Source organism: Sciurus carolinensis, chromosome 12 (assembly GCF_902686445.1).
Source record: "Sciurus carolinensis chromosome 12, mSciCar1.2, whole genome shotgun sequence".
NCBI classification, from domain to species: Eukaryota; Metazoa; Chordata; class Mammalia; order Rodentia; family Sciuridae; genus Sciurus; species Sciurus carolinensis.
The window spans coordinates 89,592,376-89,619,985 of record NC_062224.1 but is presented as its reverse complement, the minus strand read 5'-3'; the positions used below and the strand labels follow the sequence as shown (position 1 = coordinate 89,619,985).

Genomic DNA, 27,610 nt, shown 5'->3' with positions numbered 1-27,610 from the left:
GGACATTAACTGTTAACTGAACAAATAGCTTTTGTGTAACAAAAATTATTATATAGGGCTTCGGTTTCTCTCCATTGAACAGTTTGGCTTTTCTTGACGTCTCCCTTCCACATCTCTTTTTTGTCTCTGGGGTCTGTAGCCCTCCTTAGGTCTGTACTAGTTCATTTTCTGGGAAATTTATCCACTTGTTAACAGAGGTTTTTGGTTTTCCATGCTTGTAGTCCTTATTACTCTCAATTTTAGAAGAAAGACAAGCACAAATTTCTTTTTAAACATCTCTGATTGGCCTGTTTGGGGTGGGCATCCCCTTCTACAAAAACTGGTCATGTGGTACTTGACTGAACAGTGTTCATGTAATTGTTTCTGGGGCCAGGACCAGCATTTATTAAAGATAATATTATAGGAGAAAGGAACAAGGCTTCTAACCTGTGGTAAATTGTACATAAATTGTGCTAGGTACATAACATGAACTCAATATACCATGTACTATTGTGTTTCCCTCTAACCCTAGCATTTTAAATTGAAGCCCTTACAAACAAAATAAATCAACCCATAAGTAAGAAAGAATCCCTGTCATTTATTGAACATTCATGGTTTGACAAGCACTTGGCTAATGACTTTCCGTGTGTTAACTAACTCAATTCTTACACTAATCCCTTGAAATAGGTACAATTATTTTCAATTTGCAGAGGTGAAAACTCCAGCTTAAAGCTAATGATTGGCAAAGCTAGGACACAAAACCAGGGCTACCTAACATAAAAATTTGATTATTCTTCAAGCCAGAGGGCATCCCACTGCTTGAATTTTGTTGATTGCTTCTGTGATTTTATTTAATTTGTTCCTCCTCTGTTCCTTTTAGTTCTGAAATTGTTAGAGTTATAAAATACAACTGATACAGGTTTGATTGTGTGTGTGTGTGTGTGTGTGTGTGTGTGTGTGTGTGCATGTGTGTTTGTTTTGGCAAGACCATGTCACAGATCATGTTTTATACTTCATCAGGAAGGAGAGAGTGTTGGGTGGTCTCTTTTCTTCTGTTATCAGCAGCCTTTAATTCATTAGAAGTTGCAAAAAATTAACACCTTAATTCTATCATTTCCTTTTCAGCTATTAACTGTAATACATCTGTACGAATTATTGGTTATCCTGAAGTATAGTTCGCATAGGAAAGGAGACATGTGTGCTCCGTTTTTCCTTTATTTGCCAATATTCAACATGAATTGTGTTCCCAGTATCCTGCAAAGGTAAATCAACATGTTCTTGTTTGTTTCTTTCAATCAAAAATTTCCCAAACACCAGTTCTTTGTTTCTTATTGATTTGCAGGAGCTCGTTTTCTGAGAAATATGCCAAACTCTTTTTCTTGTCTTTTAATTTTTGGATGCTGTCTCTTTTTCATACAGAAGCATTTACATTTTATACTGCCAAGTCTAAGTAAAAGCCGAGTGGTTTCTTCTATATTCTGCTTTTCATTTCTGTAAGTGGAAACTAAACATCATGCTCTAGATTTCACACAAACAACATAACTCAGGCATTGTTGCTTCATATATGAAAAGATGAAAGAATTTTAAACTTCTTTGAAAAAAAATACAATAAATATAAAAAGAAACCTTAGCATGGAAGAATAACTACATAGTCACACTTTTTTAGTTGATATTCAATAAAGCATACTCCAAATCATAAACACCAACTATGTATGTAATCTGTGTCATTCATAGAACACTACTTAGGTAGGAAAAGACATTATGGTTACAAAACAGGGACCAACCACATTCACTCAAATAGAAGGAAAGACACTGTTTTAATGTTGTGCTTCTTTATCTATAGCAGAATTTAATATTATTCTTGTATTTTAATTCTTTTTAATATATCACAGGCATAAACCCTTTTCCACAGTGTTTTGTCTGGTTAAATTCTAGGAAGGTACAGATCTATTAAGTAAACTGGGAAACACAAAGGTTGAATATTTTCTCTCCTATGTGGAAGCTAGAGTAAAAAAGGAAAGGAGGAGGGAAGACTAGGAAACATAAAGAATCAATGAAATACGCATTAAAAAAATGAGCAAAAGGAAGTTATTAGGGTAGAGGAAGGAGAATGGGAGGCAGGAAGGAAAAGGGGGATCATGAACTGAAATCAATTTCCACGCATGTATGAGTTTGTCAGGGTGAACCCAACCACTGCATATAACTATAAAGCTCTAATAAACAACAACAAAAACAATAACAAAAAGAGAAACCCAAAACAAAAAGGAAGTAAGGAATTGCTGGAAGAGAGTGGCAAGTAAGAGAGAAGAAAATAAAAAACTCTGCAAAAATTTTAAAAATTATGAAATAAAATAAAATGTAATGATAAGAGAAAGAAACATATGTATACCAAGGTAAAATTAGGATCCCACACACATTTATGAATTTCAGATCAGAATTTGGAGACTTAGTTAACTTTCTCAGGAAAGAGTCCGTTTCTAAAGCAGATAAATTATGACTACAAGAATAATTCTTCTAGGTGATTTTATTTTGTCATAGTGTTATTGGGCTGGATCCTTCCTGGGCACTGAAGCAGCATGAAGCAGCCCCCATCCACATGCACCCCAATTCTTGTAATCAAATCAGAAAGATTTTGGACTAGTCTTTCAGAATTACAGTCACGGGTTTATTAGAAGGGATAGGAAAGGAGAACGGTGACTCTCTGAAGGGAGAGTCTGAGTTCTCTCAGAGACAAGAGGAATGGTGTACCTCTCCTGCCCTCCAGTCTTATTGGAGATTCTCAGGAATGTTTCCAGAGAGTCCTTCACAGGTCCACCTCTTGATCTTTGAGATCAAGATGACATCGGACTTTCAAGTTCCCACTGCCAAGAACACTCTAGGTCACTTTGGCCTATTCTAAACTGGTTCTAATTGGAACCTGTTCTTACAGATTTTTTGGTTGGGGGAATCATCCTTATCTCCCTGAGTTCTGGGATCTGGTTCTGGTAAGGCTTATGAAAGGCACCCCAGCCCTACTCCCCACTGCCACCAACATAACTTGTGTTCTTCTAATTGGCATTATTTCTGCATTTCTACCACAGATAACAGGTAGTTGCTTGAGAAATGGGACATATCCTGTTGACCTCAGTCCAGCAAGGCTACAGGTAAATTGCTTTTTAAAAGAGACAGCACAAGGGGATCAGTACAGGGGCCTAGTTTACAGAATTAGTTCCTTAACCTCGTTCCCACCACTCACATTTGTCCATCCCCTATCATTATGACCCCCAAATAAATTGTTTATTGGTACACATTTATGTAAAGTCGTGGAGACTTATCCTGAGGGAAAAGTCATGCTTGTCAGTACATCAGTCCTTGGAATAGTTATAATTTCAGAATACTCTAATAAGCAATGTTAATGCTATAAGGCTGTAGGAGAAGCAATATGATGCATTTTTATTATGTTATTTAAGTTCAATTGAAGGCATAGACTCATCTTCCTTTACATGCTCGGCTCTGTGACAGGCAGAGGAACTGCAGAATAAGGCACTTGTTCTAACCTATTGGGGCATATAGTCCAGTGGGAAAGGTCAGGTGAGGGGTTTGGGAGTGGAAGAGCATACCCTACTCTTCAAATTTGGACGACGTGCCATGTTCTTTGCCACGAACATTTTGTCAACTTTTTATTTAATTCAGAGTCCAACTCACCTAGGTAGTTGCTATCCTTATGATGTATGAGGAAACTAAGACTGAAGAAAATTAACTTGTCCATAGTTATATACTTTGTAATAAAGGAATGATATTGAGGAAGAGGATGAACTTTGGATACAATCAAGGTAAAAATTGTGTTTCTGCTCCATAATGAGGTGTTTACCACACTCAGTAACTCTTCCTCTTTAAAAGATTTGTAAAGGGTTACTTACCCACTACCTCAATAAAGGGCACTTGGAGAAATTACAATTATATATCTGTGTAAGCACACATGCATATATTTTTATACACAGAGATATATTAAAACCCATATAAAAATAAACAGTAAATAGTAACAAAACTATGTATGTACACAAAAATCCAGGAATAAGAACTTAATCTACTTCCATAACTTCCTATAATAATGTCTTAATTTGGTTATGAAAATAACTTTAAGCTCACAAGATTCCTAAAAAAGTCTCCAGATTTCAGAGATCTGTGTACTACATGGAGAATTGCTGCTCTGATGATAATAATGCAATTTCTTAATGTATCACTGTTAACTTAGAAGTAATAGTGTTCTACTTCACATAAAATATGGAAGCATTACTATAGGAAAGTTTTATTTACCTTTCTTGTCCTGTGTGCTATTTTTGACATATATTTTATATCTGCATATGAATAAACCTTATGATAAATAATTAATAATAATTAATAATAATTAATAATAATAATAATAATAGTGATTAATTTTGTTTTAAAGAGTAAATTTTCTATCAAAGAAATTCCAATAAAAGCATACAAATCCTTTTGTATTTACCAAAATACATACTAATTACAATGCTCTTCATGCCTTTATATAGAATCAAATTCTTTTCTGATGTGGATTCCCTTCAACTTGAAGAACCAGATAGGCTAATGACTAACTTTTCCAGCTTCCAGTTATTTGAATAGTTTTTCATTTCACTGTCATTTTTAGAAGGTATTTTCCCTGATGTGGAACTCTAGCTTGAAGGGTTTTATGTCAGAAACTCTATTTCATTGCCTATTGACTCTGTATTTTTCTAATGAGAAGTCAATCATCAGTATGTAACATGGTTCTTCTCTTCCCTGAATCCCTAAGTAGTTTATGAGTTTTCATTTCACATTTGTTTGTAAGCAGTTTTCTCTTAATGTGTCTAGGTATGATTTTCTTTGTACCTTTAACCAGTAAGTTGAAAATTTCCACCAAATTTGGGAAACATGTGGCCATTCCTAATTCATTTTTTCCCCTGTGCTGCTTCTCTTCTCCTCTGGGACTCCATTACCCATAAGGAAGTCTGCTTGGATTTATCCCTTGGGTCACTGCAACTGCCTTTATCATTTTAAATGTTTTGGATCCCCATTCTTCAAATTGTGTAATTTCTGCCTTTAGATTCACAGATTTTTCCTTATCTGGCCGCAACGTACTATTTTTCACTTCAGATGTTGAATTTCCAGTGGACCCTTCTTACAGTTTTCATTTCTCTGCAGAGATTTCTTCATGGTTAGCTCATGTTCATCCTTTTCTAAAGATTCTTGAAAATATTAAATTCCTGACTGCTATTTCAATATTTGAGCATTTTGAGGTAGGACAGAAGGAATAAAATAAATAAGTAGAGAGGAGACATAAAGGAATGAAAAGAAACAACGGTTTTAATTCAGAAGTTCTATGTACTTTTCCAGGCCTGTCACTTCCTAACCCAGTGTCTTTCCAAGCTAGTTATTCCCAAATTCCTGATCAATATGTAGATCTACCTGTGCATTGTTAATTAAACTTCCCCCAAGAAAATTGATTGAGTAAAGACAGAGATACAATATTTTGCCAAACCCATACTTTAGGGGACTTTCTAGCATCATCTACTGATCAGATAATCAAGACCATGTCATCCTAAGGACCCAGAAATTGATCAGACCAGAAAATTGCCTTGAGATCACCAGACTGATATTGTAGGAGACTCCTACCCCAACCAAAGAGTCATAATCAAGTTTCTCCAAAGACCCTCTCCATAATATCAACAGGATTTTGCAAGGGACATCAACAGGAAGTCAGCAAGATTTCTACAGAGAGCATAGTGTGGTTTAAAGTTTCCTATTTCCTGTAAGGGCCAGTTTTCTCTTTCTTGTAAAAGGTAGCAAGCTTGTTGATGTGTGAAAATTCCTTATTTCTGTTTTCCATGGTAAAACCGTGTGGAAACCTCTGTCTAGTCTAAGAAAATGGAACAAAAAGTACTTCTATGTAAATTCCCATTATGTAAATCTCCTCTGAGTGTAAAGTTTAAAGAATTTCCAGACTTGGGGTCCAGAGACTTTTAGGCAGTAGACCCCCTGGACTGCTATAGCTTTAAATAAACCTTCTTCCTGAAAATTCCTCAGGTGTTTAGCCTCATCTGTCCTATGTCAATATCATTCCTATATTCCTTCCCATACCCATCCCTCACCAACTTTCCATTAAAAGAAGAACCAGAAACTCCAAAACCACATTTTTCACTCTCTAGATGACCCATTCCCCTTTGAATGTGTATTCCTTGTTTTATCCCAAAAGGCATGTCTCTCAAGATTGCCTCATCTTCCCTTGACTATTTATCTACTTTCCTAAATAAACCTCTGTCAATGCTTCTGAGAGGCACATGTTGAAATGCTTTTCCATCACATATCCCAAGAGGTCCATTGGTTCTGAATCCAGTTCCTCCTCCTCTCTGGGAGCTCCTCAGACAATTTTTCTGAGGCACTTCTCCAATGAAAATTTTAATATTTATTTCTATTGACTACATAGGTCACATTTTTCTGCTTTTCACATGCCTAATATTTTTTACTGTACACTGGATATTCAGATGATAATTGTGGGGATTTTTGGCTGTGTTAGTTTTCTTTAAAAGTTTTTGAATGTTCTAGTACAATGTTAAAAAAATTCTATTTTCCTGTAAATTTTGGTTTTATTATCTGTTTGATGGAACTATTTTGGTTTTGAGCTTATGGCATCTTCTTTCCTCTATGTTACTGTTAATGCAAGGGCTTTCTGGTTTCTCAGTGCTCGAGATACTCAGTGAAAGTCTTTCTGGTTGAGCCGGAACTTCAGTGCTCTAATTTTGTGTGTGTGTGTGTGTGTGTGTGTGTGTGTTTATGTGCTTTAGTTCATCTGTCAATTTCTCAGCAGATGATATCTGCTAAGCTCCTTGAAGACCCTTGATGAATATTGGGGCTTTGGGGTTCCTTATTTGTTTCTTTCTTCTTTGATGCTCTGACCTGGAAACTAGTTGTTTCTGATCTTGTCCTCCTCAGATCAGGATGCTGCTCTGATTGTTTACCTTCTCTCTACTCACTGCATAACAATCACTCTGAGTAGAAATTCCAGGAGATCATATGTATTCACATATGTTCCATTACAAAAATCTAGTCCTGTACTAACTGTGCTCAATACTGAAAATGCTTGCCTAGTGCCTTCCCACCTCTGTAATTGTTTATTATCAGAAGGACAAATACTGAACCAGCTATACTGTCTTGGCCAGAAGTGGACAATGGGAAAGGCAGCTATGTCTTGAAATTACTAGATGCTTAGTAGGAGCTTAATCAACAAAAAAAATAAATTGGTTAAATCATGTGTTTTATGTAAAGAAAAATGTGATCTGAGACTAGATCAGATCTTTGCATTATGTCTGATCACAATGAATATGATAATTTAATTTGGTTTGAATAATCACAGAAAAACATCTGGCACCTAGGTGACTCAATCAAAATAGCCAAACTAGCTTTTATAAATATTAAATATTTATCAATATTAAATATTGTCTTGCATCTTTTTGTTAATCATTATTTTACATGTTGCATTGTTGGTTATTTTATTGTAACCACTTTGGAAAATTCTTAGAATTGACTATAAATACTATGTCAAAAGTTCAGCCAAAGACAATTTCAGAGATTTTCCTTCTCTCACCTCCAAATTTATACCTGCATAAAACAAATAGGTGGAAAATATGCTGAGAGTTACAATAACCCACACAAGTGAAGACAAGTATCAGAAACAACATTTAATTAATTTTCTCATTCATATAGATTCTCCTTGTGGAATGATAGTTCATGATTATAAGCACCCAAACAGAGGCAACCAGTTGAAGCAAATAAACATTTGTATAAAAAATGTGTTTAATTAAAATAATCTTCAAATGCAATTAGCTGAGTTGTCGGGTTTGCTCAAAGTACTTTGCTCTTATTTGAATGTGCACTTTTGTTTTGGCTTTTGGAGTACTCTAGGTATCCTGAAAATGACCAACACATACTTGAATAATATAAATTAATCCTCAGGGGTAGGAAAGAGAGTAGAATGAGACAGATATCATTACACTATGTACATGTATGATTACACAAATGGTATGAATCTACATCACGTACAACCATATAAACAAAAAGTTGTAACCCATTTGTGTACAATGAATCAAAATGCAGTCTGTAACAATATAAATAAATTTTAAAAAATATAAATTAATCCGCTCAAATACAATGTTTAGAAAATAATAATTTTTCCTTATACTAGACATTCTAAAATGATAATCTTAGAAGTGAACTGAGGTCAATAATAGCGGATAGTGCTTATTCTGATATCATGTGTTTGAACATTCACCTTTGATTTGCAGCAGTTTTTCCTACCCAATACACAAGGGGTCCAGGTTTTAACTCAAGAAGAAACCCTTTCTGAGATCTTTGCTGGGCCAATTGGGGTTTTAAACATCATTGCTGTGATTGTCATTGTGTCATCTCATCACATGAGCTTTTGTTTAAAAATGAAACTTTGATTTCAAACTATTTCAAAGTGAGATTTCCGTATGCATCTACTACAATTCAAGAACTAAAAAACATAAAATATGATTAGTAAATTTGCTAGTTTCTCACATGCAAAGCAAATCATATAAATGGATGAAGTCCAAGGTAGAAAAGTAAAGAAATAATTCTGTTAGATTTTATTTGTATATGCCCTTTTTATACAAAAGAGTGCCAAAATTTAATGTGTTGTAATTTAGAATGTGTATGTTTTGTGGGAAAGATAATAATTAAATTTTGGTTATCAGAAGTTGACTTTTACATGATGGTAAATTAGGATTTAATAATAATATCTTATAGTAAGCTACTATAAGAACATCACCTTACATATTTAACTTGACTTAAGCTGGGAGAAATAATATTATACAAAGGTATATGTTGGGAAATTCTCCAAAATGTCCAATGATGGCTTCAAAATATGAGAATATTTTCATAACTAATTTTTATTACTATGAACAGATGGACATAAGAAGATCTGGTTGAAAATTTAAAAGCTGGTTTGGTTGTCTAATTACAATTTGTTTCCTCTAACAAGTTGAGACAAAATACCTTGAATCTGTTTATCTGTGCTCTCATTTTTTTCTCTCTTATTTTCTTCTCCTGTAATTTATTTACTCTTTTTTCCCTCTGTTTCCAGCAACATAAGAGCATTCAGAAGCAAAATTATCTTGGGAAGGGGGGATGATGGCAAATGGATGAAAACCTAGCTTCTTGTCTGGTGGTGGTTACTATAGCAATAATCATGAGGGGAGATTTTTAGCCGCAAGTGGTTTCTATAACAACATGATACAGTGCGTTAGAAATAGACCCAAGGTAAATAGATTCTTTATGGGTCTCTTAACCCTTTTATACCACAGGATTAGCATTCTTTGGGAGAATAAATATTAGGTGGCTAATTTGATGGAAGCCTTTAAAATAGTGCTTTTACTTTGTAAAGATTAAGCAGTTAATTATTTTATGAAGCCCTGGGTTGAGCTGCTAGGATCTTAGGCTTCTTCATTTCTGGAAATAATTGATAGCATCCTTAATTTATTTCTGCAATGAAATTGAAATAGTCTCAAACCCATATCAGTCATAGAATTCATCAAAAATGTGGGAAACTGTGAATTGTCCTCATTAGAGAGTTTATTAAACTCTCCCAAAGATCACCAAGGCTCTTTTTAGTGAAATCATACACACTGTGACTACACCTGTGGAGCTCCCTGGTGGGTGTTGATCTTTCTGCTTCTGTTAATGAGGCCTGAATACTCATCCTTTGTTAAGCTCTTCGGTGTGCTCTAAGTTAGGGATAGTCCCTCCCTATTTGAGTATTACAAAAGGAAGTTCAGTAAAAATTTTCTGAAGGAAAGTGTTTGTATAATAAAATACAACATCCAAGAAAACAAAGGTGCCCATTTGATTCAAAAGCATCATTTGAGAGTCTTATAAGGGAAAGAGCAAGGGAATATAGGATACATACATGATACAAGAGCAATTTGTAGTAGGCTAAATATAATTTTTCAAGAGAAGGAAAGGTGGAAGGCTTAAGTTCAGTCACAGAGTCAGTTAAATTTAGGGAAATGGGCATCGGGCTTGTCTAATTCCATTTAATAATGAATTATTGATCAGTAACTCTTAGGTTGAATACTGGAGATATATACAGTGATGAATAATACATGGACTTGTTTTAAAAGTAAATTAGCAAGAAAAAGCATTGTTATTAAACAAAACATTAATAATGTATTAAATTTATTGATTTGAAATTAATGAATTATTTGTTCAGATTCATCATTCTTTCCCCACCAACTTCCCCATAAATTGTAAGTACAAAGGCATAGCCATGTATTTAAAAGAATGATTTCATCTAAGGTGTGATGTCTTATGCACTTTTTACAATACAGCTATTCTTATATTCCATGCTTTTCTATTCAGTTAAACTGCCAATTCCAAATATGAGATATTCTCTTTCAACTCTCAGAAGGATGTCTGCAGCCATGCATCTCCCTCTGAGTTTTAAGACAGTGCTGCAGTATTTTCATTTCCCTGGTGTTTCATGCTCAACAATGAAGCCTCAGAATTCATTACATATGCACTTGCCATAGCCTTCTAGGGTAGAGTTTGCCAAATGGGTCCCTGGGAGATCAAGACCTGTTCTCCATGTGTGTTATGAGGTTGTGCAGATGAGCTAGGCACGTCTGTGTGCACTAAGGCCCTGCTCAGAGCAGCATGTGCCAGAACACACTGGGCAGGGAGCCATTCATAAACTCTTCAAAATTTTATCCAGACCAAAGGCACAATGGCATCACAGTTGTTATGCTCAGAGCCATGGGGCTTTTAGCTGAATCAAAAGAAAATGAAATATATTCACAGTGGTTTCCAAGTTAGCCAGTAACCACAGTAACCTGGGTTTCCCCCAAATTTGGTCCACAGTTTAGAGTGACCTGACAGAAACACATCATTCTCTCTCTGTTCAAGTGTAGTGAGCCATAAAGTGAGCAAAACAAAGTTCCAGGGGTAAAACCGATTAATCAGCAAAGCAAACAATCAGCATGTATCTACTGCAGTATGCAGGGCATACAGTAGTATTCAAAGTGTATGATCAAAATCAAATACATAGGTCATATGTATAGGTTCAGTGAAGAAGCTTAGTACAGTTCCTAAATAATTACAGAATTAATTTACTAATTGTAAAGCAAATGCATGGATAAGTGTTAAATTGTGTCTTAACAACATTAAGTTCTGTGGCTGCTGAGGCTGGAAGATCAACAAAAATGAAAAATATGGAAAAAAATACACCTCTCCTTGGGCTCTAAGGATGTGTACTATTTAAAGACACATCATAATTAAACTTTCAAAAAGTAATTTGAGACGTCTTTATTCATGGCTACCAGTGTAAAAGTGTCATAAAATAATATAATTTAAGTTCTGAAAAAATTAGCATCTTACTCATAACCACATTATTTTTCTAGGTCTTAGATGCCTATACAAAAATATGACAAAGCTGTACTGTCCAATACAGTAGCTGCTAGTCACATTTGGCTTGGAGCACTTAAAATGTGGCTAGCCAAAACTGAGTGTGCTGTAAGTGTAAAATATACTCAGGATTTCAAAGACTTAATTTAAAAAAGTAAATATCTCATTAATAATGTTTACATTTATTGCATATTGAAATGATAATATTTTAGACATATTTGGTTAAATTAAATATGGTGAAATAAATTTCACCTGTATGTCATTTGTTTTTCCATTTTGGTATGGTCACCAGAGGACTTAACATTAAAAATGTGACTCACTTTTTACTTCTATTAAACACCACATGCTTGCTAGTTAAGTGTAGACCGTGGAGCAAGAACAGCAGCAGCACTCAGGAAGTTACTAGAAATGCCAGGTCTCAGGACTCATCTCAGACCTGCTAAATCTGCACTTAAACAAGACCCTCAGTGGTGCATGTGAACATTACTGATTGGGAAGTGCTGATGGAGATAACCTTTTAGGTGTTTCTTTTTATGATTCCATTTTTTTTTTTCTCATTTTGAATCTTCTCAGCACACTAATCTACTACATGTTAGAGGCACAAACTTGGTGAAGTGATTTGATATTTTTGAAACCTTATCCCATATTTATAGAATGGATATCATTCTATAATTTTTCTATAGGAATTAAATGGAACACAGGGCTCCAATTTGGGCTGTTCTCATGTATTTTACCAATTTTGTTTTTTCTTTAGCCTTATTGTCTATAGTGTGTTTACTTAGCACACTGATAAGAATCTAGTGGAAAATATTAAAACTTTCAAACCCCTTTTTAGAACATAGGTATTGTATAGCTAAATTTTTCTGTACTATTGATTTATGATTGATGTTGAAATTTTAGCTGTGGATTGCTTATTGGTTTTAGGAAACATAGCTGTATGAATGGGAAAAATTTATCTTTTCTGTTTAGAAAATTTTTATCTTTACTGCAAGAATTTCAATCTTGGCTTAGTAGAGGCAAAAGAACTTGTAAAATGTAAGCCTAGTCCAAAAGTTAAAAGGGTTATTTAAAAGCCTATCATTATTAAAATATACATGGATTATAATAAGGTAAGAGAGTCCAGTCCTGATTAGCTTTAAATGAATTTAATGCCAAAGGAACAAAATTAGATCCTATTAAAAGTTTCAATGATTGACATGTAGTAAAAATTGACATTCACAATTTATATCATTTAGTCATATTCTAAGCAGGATGAAGGGTTGGACATCTTCTACTAGGTAAGTGTGTATGGTTACAGTCAGAGGCAGGAAGCGCTTGATTCATCACACTTATCCTAAAGATCAAGATTTTAGCCAAGTCAGACTCTGTTCTTAGGTGTCTGGGATGGGTAAAGGAAGACCCAGAGGCTTTATTCTCCTGGGAAAGCTCTGCAAAAGAAAGAACTCTTTGGAACCGTCACCTCTTGATTTCATTTGTGATGATGTTGATGATTAGAAATTATATATATAAGTACCTGGCAAAATGCTTATCATATGCAGGTGATTTAAATTATGTTCTTAGAAAAGTTTCTCAATGAGGCCATTGCCTCAAAAGAGGAGATAATAGTAGAATAGAGATAGTGAGGTACAGATGACATTAATGAACTTTGGCCATAATCTCAATTCCCAACTGAAGTAAGGAAGTCGCTTCAAAGAGTTTGCATGTGAATTAATTGTGGTAAAAATGAAGGTATTGACACCTACCTGGGTAATGAGGTATGATTCTTAGAAACTGAGTGCTGCTGATAAACTTGTACTTCTTAGAACTACAAAAACCCAAAATCTTTTTCCATCACAGAGTCTCATTTTCCTAGAATTTAGTCATTTAACTATGCTTTTACAAGGAATGCTTTGACTATGAACATGGTACTTTGCAAGTAAATAGAAGAGTAACAAGATATATATGCACAGGACTCAGGGAAGGAAAGGCAAATAATATTGATTAAAAACGATTCCATGCCTGAATTTTACAGGGAGCTTTACATAACTTATCTTTTTTACTCCTAATTATAACAGCAACACAAGTGATGATGACTGATAATGTCCACTCTGTGCCAAGCACTGTTAGACTTTTATGTACATTAATTAACCCTCACAATAACTCTATGGGATAGATGCCATTTTATAAAAATGGAAACTGAAGCACAAAGGTTTTACTTTGGTAAGTCTCATAGAACTAGCAAGTGGCAGAACCAGGATGTAAAACCCAGAAACCAAAACCCAAGCTCTTAAGAATTGTACATGGTTATCAATCATCTTTAAAAAATAAGGAAACTGGGACTCAGTGATGATGATTTTCTTAAAATCACCAAAATTAAAAATCAAATCTGTCTGATCATAAAACCACACTCTCTCTCTTAAATTAAATTGGCCCCAATTTAGAGTTTAAAACCATATATACATAAATAACTACATATAAGATAGTTAACACCTCGTTTTGAGATGTAATAGGAATGCAAAGGAAAAGAACAGTCCGAAGGAGCCCACTACTTCTTATTTTTAACTATTCCACGTGGATTCTATCATACTACACATCAAAGAAAGTGCTTTAACTGATGATTTGTTCTGCTTGGTTTTATCAAAAGAGGTCAAAGGAAGAATTTCACAGCAAGGCTTAAACAAGAATGTAGGTATTTTTGCTCATCATTCATTATTCAACAAATTGCTATTGACTACTTACCACATGGCAAGCCATTTTGGTTATGTCCTGAATAAAGATGTGCCTCGTCTGAACAACACCCTCCCACCCCAACCCTGCATAGAATTTCATTTTCTGTAGAGAGCCAGGATAATTGAGAATTCAACCAACCACTTTTTATATTTTCATAAACTGAAAATTTTAGACCTGGACATTTGGACTCAACTCCAGTCACATTGTTTATACCATCTATTTCAATCTAACAGGATCATTAGCAAATATTTATTATATCTTCCCTATGAAGTATTCATTAGATGTCATTGGGAATATCAAATTTTGTGTCCACAAGTCATATAGTCCTCTTCCATTTTTGTTTACATAAAATTAGGTTAAATGTGTATTAAATACAGAATGAAAATAGGAAGAATTGTGCCCCAAGTCCCTACGCATCTTCCCATAGTTTGAGGAATAAACAAAACAAAACAAAAACAGGAAAATACATGCCCCAGAGCACTGAACTGAAATAAAATAATTCTGTATGTACTAGTGGAAGTATATTGGTGACTATTCAATCTAGCTAAATTTGGGGCTCATTAAAATTTTTATTCTAACCAGCTATGAGCAATAATAGTAATTCCATCCACCCCTACTTCCTATGAGGATCAATTTGATTCTTAAAGTTACTATCAATAAAGATGAGACCAAAGACACAAATTAGAATTATATGGCAATAATCAGATTATTATATCCTGAGAAAAGACTGCATAGTGATGACAAGAGGATATTTAAATAATAAAAATTTTAAATGATCAAATATTAATAATTACACATTCACATATGCATGTATGTACATATACATGTGCATAGTTTACATATGAAGGAAACTCATTAGAGTATGTCCCATGCCTATGATAACTCATACTCAAGAAATAATTATGGAACATTTATTATGCATAAATAGATGCGGAGGATAACCTGAAGAAATAGCAGATTCTCAGAAAAATTAGACTTATCATAACTTTCATTACAAGTAATTTTCTGAGCCAAACTTTTAAGCATCACTCAAAATTTATATTTAGATAAGATTTTCTTGCAAAACACAAACTGGAGAACAGATGATTCTGACACTATTCTACTCTTAACTCTATTTGATTCTTACTACGCCCAGATACCTATTGAAAGGATGTATTTTACATATTGAATTTGTCCATTGATAGACTTTCTATGTAAATCTCTATTAGATTTGTGGGATTCGTTTTTCCTAAAATAAAACTCTTTAAATGAAATCATTATTGAATTGTATATTTTTTAATTATTATTATTATTTTTGTATTAATCTAGTTATTTTTCTATTAGGAACTCAAAACTCTCTCTAAACATCTTACATAACATTAAGAGTTAGCATTACTCAGTACTTACCATATATGTCAGTCAAGTATTTACATCTAGTTATTTAATCTTCATAAAAAGAAGTAGGTTCTACTGTTTTCCTTCCTTATATGAGGAAACTAAAGCTCTGAGCTGCAGAACTAGGCTCCATACAGGTCTGTCTCACCTCTCCACTGCATTATCTTTTCTGGAAAATCTGCCTGAATTTGTTTATAGAAAAGTCAACAAAAAGACTGATAATCAGAACTACTAGATAAATTTTTCATGTTGATGATTTCAAATCAGAGAATCGCCTTTTTTATAGAGAAGTACACTAATACAGGAGAAAGAACTATTTACTATTAATAATAATCTCTGAGGAATTTAAATATTCTTCCTTAAAGTGTTCATTGCTCTAAATAAATATACTCTTCCTTATAACTAAGGTAAATTATCAATATGGCTGTTTTACAAGTGAACTTAATTGCTAAATACATATATACAAATAAGAAGTAGATTTAATGTTATTTGTGTCTTAATCATCCTTAAACTGTTCCAATTAATTTTTACTTCTCAGCAAACAAAAAGTGTTTCATTTTAGCATTAGAAATGCCCAATGGAAAACAGAAATAATCATAGTAAATACCTAAAATCTTTTAATTTCTTCTAAACAGGGGTTTTCAAATCTCTGTTCAGAAAACCCAGGGCTCCTTGGAGGCATCTAGGAGGAGGGGCTGACTGTGGCAAGGGCACTTCCCCAGCTTCAATCTGAGCAGACCTGCCTTCTGTTTTTATACACTGGGATTACTCAGGACATTTTCCTTTAAGGAATTCTGCCACTCTTTAAAAAAAAATGAAAAAGGAATAAAATGGAAGAAAAGACATGAAACAAAAAGTTTACAACTCACTATAGTAGAATTTCTTATAATAACCAGTAGATGGCAAACTTTACTGCAAGGAAACAATTTTGCAGTCCATATATATTGGTCTGCAAATATCAATTACACATTTCACAGTCAGTAAAATTTTCTTCTCTCCTCATATGAACGCTGCACATAAAATCATCTATGCCCATTTTCCTGGGAACTAAATTCCAATTATAATTTCAAATAATATTATAAAACATTTTTTGTGTCCATTTAAGTCTTATTCTAAAGGTTTTTCACTACTAAAATTTTAAATTTTGTTGTTCACTGAGAATACATGCAATCTGCCAGATATGATACATATGACATATTTTTATCAAGTATTGTGAAAAAATTTGGAATATTCATAATCCTTATCTTATGATATTCCCATCATTGTTCTGACCACAGTTTGCTTTTATTTCCTTATTTGGTTATTTAAATTTGATTAGTTTTAATAATGCAGTCAATTGCAGTTCCTGTATATACTTTAAAGATTTATATATATATAAATATATATATATAATTTTTTTTAAAAAAGCAGAAAATTGTCTGGTTGTTTAGTACAGGGAGTTGAAACATCAGTTAACACAGCCCCCATGGTGGACTGTATTCCTGAGAGGGTCTGTTAGCATCTCTATGGACATGCCATAAAAGTATTTAGCAAGGATACATAATAAGAGGTCATGGTTGACAGGTAATCTCATCCAAAACCAATTCTGAAAACACCTCAAAGTGTCCACAGAAACAAGAAATAAGAGTGTGGCATGTGACCAGGTTGTAAATCTACCTACTCAGACTTAAAAAAATGTTTTTTATCAAATTTATTCAGTAATACTTTAAAGTTTCCAAGTATTATGAGGTGAAACAGCCACATTTCTCTGAGCTCTTGTACTCCTGCTTCTCACTCTTGATGTGCACCCCCAGAAATAACTACTGAAAACACTTCAAGTTACTTCTTCTGGTTTTCATTTATATTTCCAAAAAATGGCTGGATGAATCTTGGTTTTCAGTTTTAGATAATGGCATCATCTATTGGAATGCTACTATGGCAAAAATAGACTTAACTCTCCTTCAGTTCTCACACACATGCACCCACACATGCAAATCTACTGTTCCCAATATCCGTTATATCGTTATACCGTCACTATTATTGTTATCATAAAGTATTAGTCTTATCAACAAAAATCAATTTCATATTCCTTTCAATTTACCTATTGATTTCTCTTATATATGCTGATTTCACTTACTTTCTGTTATAACTTTCAGTTTTCCTGGAATTAATTCCAATAAAAGTTACTTTTTTTAGTTGGTCTTTTTGGTTTCCTATTTCCTCTCTACATGGTGCCCTGTACCTTTTTTTTTTTTTTTCTTTTTTTCTTTTCCTGAAGACATCTCTGGAGCTCCACTTTCTCTTCTTGCTTTCAGTGCTGGTTAATTTCTATGCCAGTAGCATATCTGGGATCCTGGGTCTCTTCCCGGTTACATCTTTCATTTTTTGGGGGCGGGGGGTGTTAGATTTCTAGTCTTCTAGATTCCACAGCATGCTCTTTTTTCGATTTCACTGCTATTTTCATGGAGCATATCCCCCAGAATCTTCCTGAAAACAGAGCACAAAAGACAGCTAAAAAATATTTGAACCTGTGAATGCTAAAAAATGTTTTTCTTCTCTTGAAATTTGGAAATGACATTATCTCAGGATTTCTGAGACATTGGTCTAAGATCTTCTAGCTTCCAATACTTCTGTTGATAAATCAGTAATTTCCTGATGCTTTGTAAGTGCACTCTGCAACAGAAACTTAGAAGAGAAAAAAAATCTTAAAATTCGTATGAACTCTCCAAGGACCCCAAGTCGTCAAAACAATTTTGAAGAAAAACAAAACTGGAGACTTCATAATTCCTAATTTTAAATCAAATTGAGGCAAGAATATAGATCTCCCATAGGCAGCCAGGATAAGTACCTTGGAGAAGGACAGGAGGGGAGGGGGACAGCATGTCAACCTGAAAGAGACACCAGTCTAGAGAACATTCTGTGACTGGCTACCCGCTGAAAGCTTCAACCACAGCAATTCTGTCTTAGAACACCTGTGTCTGTTTCTTACCACTTCAAGCACACAGCCCTTCCTTAGTTACCCTTGCCCTTACCTCTAACAACAGCTGACCACAAGCAGAACCCTACCTGAAATGCTTCCTCTCCCTGACAAATGTGTCAAACCACAAGACTGGACCTGTCCTCTTAATTATGTAAATAAGGGATTGAAATTAACCACTACTGATTGGCTTATTAAGCTCAGAACTTGAAGAGCTTGATTGGTCCATGCTGGCATCCCTCACTCCACCAATCATTTGTGCTGGGATATCAGATGTACCTTTTCTTTTTTAAAAAATTGTTCTTTTTAGATATACATGACAGTAGAGTATATTTTGACATATTATATGAATACATGGAGTATAACTTAAACTAATTAGGATTGTATTCTTGTGGTTGTACATGATGTGGAGTTACCCTAGTTGTGTATTCAAATACAAGAATTGGAATGTTATATATGATTAATTCTACTGTCCTTTCTATTCCCCTCATGGAAGGTTTTTATTTCATTGTCAAATCTGAAGCTTACCTTTGCTTATATAGTATAGTATTCTTGTTTGACATCCATTTTCTTTCAGAGCTTGGTATATATTTTTCCAAGATCTCCTGACTTTAAGGGTCTGGGTTGAAAAAAATCAACTGAGATCCAAATTGGTTTCCCTCTAAAATGTGACTTGTCATTTTTCTCTGGCAGCCTTTATAATTCTATCCTTATTCTGTGTGTTAGGCATTTTCATCATAATGTGGCTTGGTGTGGGTCTGTTGTAATTTTGTATATTTGGGGTCCTGTATGCTTCCTGTATTTCATTTTCCATTTCATTCTTAAGGTTTGGGAAGATTTCAGGTATATTTCATTGAAAAGATTATGCATTCCTTTGGTTTGTATCTCTGAGCCTTCATTTATCCTGATAAATCTTAAGTTTGGTCTTTTCATATTATCCCATATTTCTTGGACTTTCTGTTCATGGTCTCAACATCTTTTATCCATAGTCAACTTTATTTTCAAGATTACATATTTTACTTTCATTGCCTAAGATTCTGTCTTCCAAGTGGTGTAGTCTTCTGGTGATACTTTCCAATGAATTTTTTATTTGGTTTATTGATTCCCTCATTTCAAGGATTTCTGCTTTTTTTTTCTTCAGAATCTCTCTTTCTCTTTATTGAAGTGATCTTTTGCTTCCTGTATTTTCTCCCTTACATCAACTTTTACCTTGCAGACCAATTTAAACATGAGTATTCTAAAATCCTTCTTTGACATTTCTTCCACTGTCATGTTGATGGATTTTATTTCTGATGCATTTTGGTTTGTTTGAAGTGATTTGTTCCCTTGCTTTTTCATGTTGTTTGTATGTCTTCCCAAATAACAGTTGGTTTTGAAGCAGTAGAATTTCTACCTTGTTAATTTATAGTGTCCCTAAAGGTTTCTAGTACCTCACTGTTTAGGGGGTGATGGATAATAACAACAATCTATGCAAACAATATACAGCATTAAACCAAATAGTTCTTGCAATGAAATATATGATGTCATTTATCACAATAATCAGAAATGATATGATCAGTTATTGCCTACAGTAAAAGCAGTAAGTTTACAAAATGTTTACAATTTCACATGATGACCAGGGACAGAAAAAACCCATAGACAACAGACACCTGTTAGCATTCCTTTCTTGGGGCCCCTCCCCTTCAGGAGCTCTGCTTTCTTTCTTTCTATTACTCTAATAAATCCTGTTACTTTGCTCTCACCCTTGAGTCTGTGGATTTCATTTCTCAAATTCATGAGACAAAGAACCTGACTGCCTAGATCCACACAATATTACATTAATCAAATTAGGAAGAATAATAGAGTGAAACAGACATTATTACCTCATGTACATATATGACCACATGACCAATGTGATCCTACAATATGTACAATCAGAAAAAATGAGAAATTATACTCCATTTATGTATGATTTACCAGAATGCATAAATGTATTATACTGTCATGTATAACTAATTAGAATGAGTAAAATTTTTTTTAAAAAATAGTAAAGTATTGGCATTAAGACAGACATATAGGTCAATGGAACAAAATAGAGTGCCCAGAGATAAACCTTCAGGCTAGTGAGCAAATGATCTTCAACAAATGAGCAATGCAAATGTTGTGCAATGAAAAGGGATAGTCTTATAATTTTCTTATGTACACACATGAATATACCACAGTGAATCCCACCATCAGGTATATCCACAAGACTGGGGTCCTAATTAAAATAAGATACATTCTGTGATGTATAATGATATAAAAATGGATTTTACAGTCATATATAACTAAAAAGAACTGATAATAAAAAAGGTCAAGTTAAAGAAAATAGGTTATAAATAGGTGGTTGTATTATGTCCTTTATCTTAATAATTAGACTTTTTGCTGTTTTACATGGTTAATATATTAAAAAAGAAAAAGGATGGTCTTTTAAACAAATGATTTTGGGAAAACTAGATTCCCACATGCAAACGAATGAAGTTGAACTCTTACCAACTTTACTACACACAAAGATTAACCGAGAATGCTCATATTTCTCAAGCTTTTGTTCTGTGAATCATTGCCTTCCTTCACCTGCATTCACTTAAAATGACTTGTCAAATACCTTTTCTCTAATGAGATTCCCCTGGTTCACTTTTCCAATAGCAGCCCTGTATGTTTCTATTATGACATTTTTACCCTTTTCTCCCTATAAGTGTGTATATATGACAGTAAATATTATAGACCCAGGAAATACAGGGGACAAGGTATATCAGGTTCTCCTGAGAAACAGAGGAATAAATACATGTGTGTGTGTGTGTGTGTGTGTGTGTGTGTGTGTAGGCAGACACAGATATGGATATATAGAGATGGATATGAATATAGATAGATAGAGAGAGGTGGTGATTGGTCCCATAAGACTATGGAGACTGAGAAGTTCAAGATCTGCACTTGGCAAGCTTGAAAAATGCGGGAGAACCAATGGTATAGTTTCAGTTGGAAACTGAAGTTTGCAGGCCTGAGAAGCAGGAGACCTGATATGTAAGTTCCAATCTGAGTCTGAGTTTGAAGGCAGAAGAAGATTGATGCCTAAGCTCAACGACATTTGGACATAGAGAAATAATTATTTTGTTCTTAGCCTTTTATTGTCTTCAGGCCTTCAACATATTAGATGAGAGCAATCTGCTGTACTCAGTCAAGTGATTCAGATGTTAATTCCATTTAGAAACACCTTTACAGATAAACCCAGAAATAATGTTTAATCAAATATCCAGGCACACATAAAATTAGCCAATATAAGCACACACTCTTTGACCCCTTGGTACCTGTATGTATCTCACTAAACCATACTCAATCTCCAAATAAAGATGATAAGAGAGTCAAAATGGGGCCTAACCTGATATAACTTTACTACATACAACCAGAAATGCATTAACCCCTTTCCCAGAAGAGGAGGCAAATTCCTTGAATGTCATTAAATTGATGCTCATAATTTAAATAATATATTGTAAAATTAACATTACTTAAGTACGGCGATATAGTTACTTTATCCAGTATTACATGATTAGTGAATAAGAGAAGGAAGAAAACAGTTTACATGCATACTCACATAAACATAATGACAAAATAAGAAAGAATACTCATGAAAACTATAATTTTCATCTCTGTATTCAGTGATCACAGTTATTTGTAATTACATTATTCCACAATCCATTATATATTTTCTTTGCTTTCAGCAAACAAGGTCGGTCATAATTCCTCACCTGGTGAGGTAACCCAAGCCTTCATCCCTGAAGGGTCTTGGCTGTTAGTAGTTCTTTTTGGCTAGGTTGTTTATATTTTTTCCTTTGTCTTAATCACAGAGCATAATAAAAGACACCCTAATGGATCTTCTGTATTCTTCCATACTTCCATTCTGTATTATTCCTTATTTCCATTATGAAATAATGGCCACATTTTCCCTTGATCATCAGGATCTGTAACCCTAGTAACAAAGTAACTATTATTTTTATCTATTAATTCAAAGACACAAAGTCAAGTAATCAGGTAGAAGTCTTAATTTTCACTTCAATTAAATCATTGTTGTGTTTGCTGCTAGAAACTTTCTTGCCTTGGAACCAAGAGCTCTATACCAGCAATTCCTAAGGTCATGAAACAGAAGAGAAAGTTTTGCTAGTAGGCTGCTAAGGGAAATACTGAGTGGTGATACCTCTGCTTGCACACCTTGATTCTTAGACCCATGAATTTTGGCTGTGGGAGAAATAGCACCATGTATTTGGTACTGGTTCTGAGCATATACAGTGTTCTAGAGAATCTTGTCCATCCCTGCAAGTATTGCCATCTAACTAGCAATGAAACTGAGTCTTCAAACACCACTGCGCTGTTCCATTAAACCTGCTGTTTTAGAATAGTAAGAGATATGGTCAGATAAGGGAATTCCATGAACATGGTCTCATTGTCCTACCTCTAGCTGTAAAGTGGGTTTCTTGATTAGAAGTTAAGCTGTGTCTAATATTGTAACAGTAGATAAAACCTTGCATAAGTTCACAGGTTATAGTCTTTACAGAAATTTTGCATGTAACAAGGTCAAATTTATATCCAGAGGACATGTCTTTTCCAGTCAGAACAAAACACTGCCTTTTCTATGATGAATCATGAAAAGTAATTAAACTGTCACGAGGCAGCTGGCTGATCACCACAAGGAATGGTGACATATTGGGGACTCAGTGTTGGCTTCTGCTGAAGGCATACTGGGAAATCATCAGTAACTGCAACCAGTCTAGCTGTGTTAGGTAGAAGTCCGTATTGCCAGAAAAATGCATAAGCTCCATTACTATTACCTTGGTAGCTTTTTTAAAAGCCTATTGAATAATGACAAAGATAACTAGGGAAAGAGGCTATTATCCATAGCACCCTATCCATTTGATTACTAAAGTCTTCCTCAGCTGAGGTCACTCTTCAGTGAGAATTCACCAGGGCACATATATCTTCATGTCCTTTGCCCATTCAGAGATTTATCCACATAATTTCCCCACAATTTTTTTTGTAATTAACTTTTCAATTGTATTCCATTCAAGTTCCCTCAAACATCCAGTCAAACCACTGGTTGCAGCCAATGTTTGGTATATAATCATGGATCTTGTTGTTTCTTCTTCAAAGCAAAGTGAATGATGCTATTCAAAATTTTGTCCTAAAGAAGAATTCCCCTTTACCATTGCCTTCAGGAATGACACAGAAAATGTCTCAAGTGTTATGGTTGTCTATTTTCAAACAGTATGTGCGTCTCGTACAGCATCATTTGTAAACTGTTTTCTGTTCCTCTACCAACTGATGATTGAGCGCTCCCTATTTGATCAAAGGCGTAGGCTGGGAGAGAGCAGGAACTGTAGCAAAAGCAGATAATAGGCATTTGGGTCACTTCATATAACTTACTTGTGCTTTCAGGGCATGTCCCAGGTTGATCTTATATCATTTCCATTTGATTATGGAGTGCTTCTATGTATTCACAATTTTAAGTCCTCTCTGCTCAAGTAACATCCAGATCATGATGGACAGTTTAGGCACATCATATGGTAACTTTGTGGCTCATAGTTAAGTACTTATCTATTAAGACTCCATAGCAGAACAAGTGTGATTTCTCAAAAGAGTAGTTATCTGAGGAGGATGGCAGAGTTTTGCTCCAAAATCCTAAGGTTAATGCTATAATTTACAAAGAAGGACCTAATAGAACACAAAGGTTCCAGATAACATCCCTGCCTGCCACTTCAACACATTAGACCTGTTGGATCGCATGGCTCAGACTGCAGAATGATTTGCACAGCAGCCTATACTTATTTCAGAGCTTTCTCTTGCTTGGGGTGCCACTCAACACTAGCAGCTTTTTGGGTCACTTGATAAATGGTTACAGTAGCACACCCAAATAGGGGATATGTTGCCTACGAAATCAATAAAGGATCACTAGAGACAACTATTTAGCTCATAGGAGAGTCCAGATCCTGCAATTTATCCTTAACCTTAGAAGGAATAGTTCAACATGTCCCATATCACTGGACTCCTACAAAATTCACTTCTGTGGAAGGTTCCTAGATTTTTGGCACATTTATTTCACACCGTATGTCATATGAAAGCCTCACCCGAAAGTGTAGAGTAGTTGCTGGTTCTTGCTAACTAGTTCTACTCAACATAATATGCCAGTGTGATAGAGTGAGGAAGAGATAAAGACAACCAAGATTTTGCTAAGTAAATTATGACACTAGGTTGGAGAATTGATATATACCTAATACAGGACAGCATATGTATTGCTAGCCTTACCTGCTGAAAGCAAATTGCTTCCGGTGGTCTTTACTCACAGTTATCAATAAATAAACATTTGCTAGATCAATAGCTGCATATCAGGTAGCAAAGAATGTGCTAATTGATCAAGCAATGAAACCACATCTGGTATAACAATTGCAATTGGAGTCACCATCTGGTTAAGTTTAGAATGATCCGTCTCCATTCTCCAAGACACATATATCTTTTGCACAGACCCTATAGGCAAATTAAGAGGTGATGTGATGGAAATAACTAATCTTTGCATCTTTTAATTGAAATATGTGTAGTAATGCTGTGGGGCTCTTAGTCAACTATATTCCTAGGTAGAGGCATTTCTATTGGCTTCTACTTGGTCTTTTCCACCACAAATACTAGTCTTTACTCCTTAGGACAGGGAACCAGTTTGGTGATTCTTCCAGCCGTTGAGTGTATTTGTTCCAATTAAGCATTCTAGAACTGCAGAAATAACCATAGGATATGTTCAAGGACTCACAGTGCTCACCAAGAGATAGAGCTAACCTAAAACTTTGTTATTTGGCTTTTAGCAGCCTGTGCTTACGGGTAGAACAAAATGGTGTTTGGTGTGTCCTGTAATTAGTGTCAATTCAGAACCAATGTCCAGTAACGCCTTTTCCCCAATGCACAGTTGCCCTGATAAAACAGTTCCCCGTTGGGGAACACCGAGAGAAAATAACAGCATAATTTTTTGGCAGTAAGCCAGCATCCTTTCCCCATGACAACCCAGCTTCTCCATTCAGGAGGTCCTGGGTCTGTAAACCAACTCAAGTTGGGGAATAGGTTGAGGGCATATGACTTGATTTTTAGAATTCAGTTTAGACTTTCATCCATTTGCCCTAGAACTTTTCTGCTTCTATGGATCAAATAAGACCTTAGCAGGCTTTCTATGTGTTTCACTTCTAAGAACACTACAATCAATTAAATAATGCCATGGGCCTACATAAGTCAGATTATTCTGATTTATTGCTTTGACTTTGTTGTCTATTAGAGTCACCAAATCTACCCAGCCTTTGATGGTTTAGTACCTACTATGCTGGAGTCCAATTACACTTTGCATTTGTGTTTCCCAATTCAATTATGAGAGACTCCACTCAAGGTCTAACCTACCAAGGAAAGTTAACCCAGGGCTCTTTAAAGTTAGAAGCCTTTCCTCACAAATTTATTTTTCATAGCAGTGATGAAAGATATTTCTTCTGGTCCCTTATGGTGTAGGTGAATAGGTCTTTTTTCTTTCTTTCTCTTTCTCTCTCTTTTTTTTTTTTTTTTTCTTCGTACCCAGGGTTGAACCCAGGGGCATTTTACTGCTGAGCCACATTCCTGTCCTTTTTTGCCTTATTTTGAGCCAGAGTGTTGCTAGGTTGCTGAGACTGGCTTTGAACTTGTGATTTTCCTGCCTCAGCCTCCTGAGTCACTGAGGTGACAGGCATGTGCCACTGTACCCAGTGTGTGAATAGGTCTTAATGATATATCCACTTTAACATTCCAAGTTCCCTAAACTTTTGGATGCTTTCTACTTTATTTAACCAAGGCATGACCAACATTTTAAGTTCTTTTACAACCTTTCATTTCGGTCAGTGAACTTCTCTAACTCTCTGAGCTGTTAACATTAAAGGCAGATCTTTGTTTAGGGAGATTTTATCAATAAGTTCAGCCAGAACCAACTTTATGGTTCTTCCATCATCCCCTCAATATCCATTTCCACATGTATTTCTTGGATTTCTGTCTGTGTAAATTAGCAATTCAATATGTGTGTGTGTGTGTGTGTGTGTGAGTGTGTGTGTGAGATACAGTTTTTTTGTTTATATTTTTTTTTTATTTTGCAGTGTAGCTCCTTATGGACCATACTTTCCCCTACTGGGACTGGAATTTAAGTATAGGTCTCAGAAGCAAAGAGAGGTGTTGGAGGAGGGTCCTGAAAAGAATCAGCATTGTATTGCATTACAACAGTTTTAAGGGAAGTCATTAATTTCCTCAGGCAATGCAGAATTAACCTCCTCATATGAACAGTAAACTTCCTGAAAAAACTGGGAGTTTATTTTTTTATATAATTTTTTTTTAAAAACCTGGGATTTTCATTTGCCTTGTAATTCTTCCAATCAAGGGATGAAATTTTGAGTTTGATTTTTAGCAATCTCAGTTCTATAGTTATAAGAGATAAGGATGCCCTTCAGGACACACATAGGAATTTTCAGGTTATGTATTTGATACTTACTTTGGGAATTAAATCCCTGAGATCATCCTTTTCTTTCACTACTTTGCCCAATGGCCTTAGGAGAAATCATCCAACCTTGCTATATTTATCAGTTTCCAAAAAATACTTGAATGTATTATGTACACAGTCCTTCAGCTGCTTGCTTCTTATAAGTGGTTAAAAGAAGTATCCAGTATCAAAATTTTGCATGTCTCTATTTCCAGATCATATCATGGACAATTATTGCTTTCTTTATTATTGGCAATAGAGTCATTAGTATCTTTAAACCTAGTCCATTCAGAGAATCAATTCAGAAAACGCTTGCATAAAATTCTGTCCCTGTAGAACTATTTTCAGTAGAAAAATCTGCTTTAGTCTGAGTTCTCCATGAAGCAAAACAAACAGAAAAGAGAGAGAGAGAAAGGGTGTTTTCCTAAGAAGATAGTCCATGTTTTATAAAGGCTTATTTTGTCTTATGATTTAAGAGAATTTTTTTTTCTGTTTTCTATTACAAACTTGTACTGTTATCTACTATTATGCTTTTGAGCAGTATTGTGAGAAAGGAAGTAAAAGAACAATGTATTATATGATTCAACATGAAAAACTGTATTTTCTTGACT

At 34.7% G+C, this 27,610-nt stretch overlaps 1 protein-coding gene across 1 annotated transcript in view; it reads left to right on the top strand.

Annotated features, from left to right (window-relative positions):
* Crb1 (crumbs cell polarity complex component 1) overlaps positions 1 to 27,610 on the top strand; it is a 204,693-nt gene that overhangs the window by 35,735 nt on the left and 141,348 nt on the right. The gene's annotated exons all lie outside the window — the stretch shown is intronic.